The following is a 2,688-nucleotide window of genomic DNA, read 5'->3' as shown; positions in this document are numbered from 1 at the left end:
TATTAAATTGTGTGCTGTACTGTTTGCAGACGTTCCTATCCAAATGCTCAAATTCTGGAAATATTTCACTCAGTGAAAGCGCACCATTTATGGTCAAGGAATCGAAGTAAGAGCTACCTTCCGCACTTCCACTGTAACAGCACAACACAAATTGAAGATAGTGTTTGCAAAAGACATTGATTTCGGCCTAACCCCACTAAGGCTGTTACTACTAATAAATAATGGGGGTTACGTGTTGAAGCGTGCCGATACTAGAACAATAAGCCATTTCGCAGTCTTTTAAAATTTATTGTGCACTACAACCTGTTCTCAATGCTTTCTTATTCATGACGCCAGTTTTCATGTCTTTGAGGTACGTGCTCTGATAAAAAAAAACGCTACAAGCCGGACGAAAACAGTGGATTATTTGCTTTCTATCGAGTCAAGATCGTTGCAACTACGAATTGCTCTGCCCAGAGAAGCATGAAAAATAATCAGTTCGCACCAAGCGTTTCAATATGGTGAGTCGAAGCCTGTATCACCCAGCATGTTGAGGAAGAGACTTCTACTTTCTGGCTTCAGGTGGCCACCGGCCAACATCAACAAAGAAATGTTTCCTTTTACTTTACCAATACCAATTTCGGCTCTTTTGTTGCCAACGTTCTTATTTTGTATCTCTCAAGATATTAAAACATAATTACGACCAAGTAGCATCTCATTCATTCAAACAATGTTTAAACAACAGTGTTTCTTCTCACTCAGACACACGACACAATGTTTTGTCTTTTCTACACCCGGTACTTACCGAAGGCGACAAATGCTTTGAAACTGTACCCCATTACGAGTATCATACAAAACACTGCACGGTCATACGACTCTTCTAGATATGAAATGTGCGTAATCTTCGCTGATGCAATGAGTGGAATATAAAAGAAACCAGCAGTGCATTCAACATCGAGAACAAGTTTTCGCAGTGCGAAAGTCCACGAGGCAACGTTCATGTTGACGTCAAGAGGAAATCTGGCCGATTTCACCTTCTTTCACAGGAATGTTGTGCGCATACGGCTTAGCTAGTTCAGAAGGCATCACCATATAAAGGGCATCTGGCCGCTTGCATGGTGCTTGTCTCGGCACAGTTCATTCCGTCTTGTAGCTGACAGTGCAACGGTTGCACCACTCGGACACAGTTTGCACAAATGTGACCTTCTACGGTGTTGCTTTCGCTGCGTTGCCTTCCTGTTAGTGTAAGAACATCGGAACCTTGCGTTCACACTGGCTTTTGCAGAAAAGAGGAGCAATGCAAAAGAAGAAAATCTGAGAGGTCTGCTTCCGTCAAAGTAAAGTACCTAATGTTTGCACTGACAGAACTAGCCACCATTGTTAGCTACGCCATCATTGCCAAAATTATTGAAGACTGTTGAGACAATGCGAGTTTTGTTATCCACAGAGAGTTAGGAACCGGAGGCGTAAAATTGATCACAGCTAGTTAAATCAGTACAGGAAATACACAGATACACCTAGCAAGTTGGCCTGACAGGCTACAACCTGTTTCATTCACTGAGACTTTTCCTGCAAAAGACGTCATTAAGAGTACGAAAACAATGCGAAGAAAAAAGAAACGAAAATACATTCTTTGTTTTGTCCATTTCTTCAATTTTTCATGGGGCCGTTCACGTAAAAAAATTAGCCGAGATAAGAACTGCATACGAAGCTGTGCTCATGAAATACTCATCAGGCCTGCAAGCAGGTAAGAGTACTTTTTAGAAATTTGTTTTGATGGCAAGGCAGCTTCATTCCAAAGCATCGGTGCTAATGCAACTTAAGGTCACTCTCTAGAGCCCCTATGTTTCAATCCTGGCGAGAACCGTGCTGGCCATTATCGGCAAAATTTGCATGCGCCCAATTTTAGTACCTACATCTTCACTATCTGGAATAAAATGCGAAATATTTAACTCCGAAATAATGCTTTTCTAGTAGTTTAAGCCTTATCGTCTTTTTGAAGAAGTGCGTTGCACACGTTCCGTAGCTTTTGTTATGTTGTTACCTCTGCATTTCTCATTCCTAACCATGAAACCTTTAGTTGCCACGGTTCATGCCATTACGACTATCAGCTGGCCAGAAAATGGCATTCACCGGTCCCGATATGGTAAGAGTGCTAACCAAGGGAAAGAAGATAAAATATTTGCCGCAAAAAATGCCCCTTGAAAACACGGTGCACACTCTCAACCGTTGATCACAATATTCGCACAATTTTATAACGTTTACCCAATCGTCGGCGCAAAGTGTGCCGACAGATTTTATAGAAGCGTATTGTAGCCTTGATTAGTTAATGTCACTGAGTACTCAAGAACAGACAGGACTTTCCTTTCTTCTTTGCTGCCACCATAAATGGGCTAGGAGGGGAGTACAGACTTCTAATACAAGAGTATCTGGTGTCACCCGAAGCCGAACGCTATGACCCAAATCAGCGAATTGTCCGATTAAACTTATTTTTTACTAGACGCCTTCTTAAGCATACGACTAAAATCAGATCAATCGTTAAAAACAGGTTCTTTCGTTTCTCTAACCTAAATCGTAGCTTTTCCAAAGTAACCAACTCAGTAAAAAAATAAAAAAATTACTTTAGGGAAAACGAGGCAATAAAGGCGAAAAAAGAATCCAATCTACAGGAACACAATTGGTCTCAGATCTCAGTGCGTCATAGCGCCT

This window comes from Amblyomma maculatum, chromosome 6, assembly GCF_055883805.1.
Source record: "Amblyomma maculatum isolate TAMU_Amacu chromosome 6, ASM5588380v1, whole genome shotgun sequence".
Lineage (NCBI taxonomy): Eukaryota > Metazoa > Arthropoda > Arachnida > Ixodida > Ixodidae > Amblyomma > Amblyomma maculatum.
The sequence above is the reverse complement of the archived record's forward strand: the minus strand, read 5'-3'. Positions refer to the sequence as shown.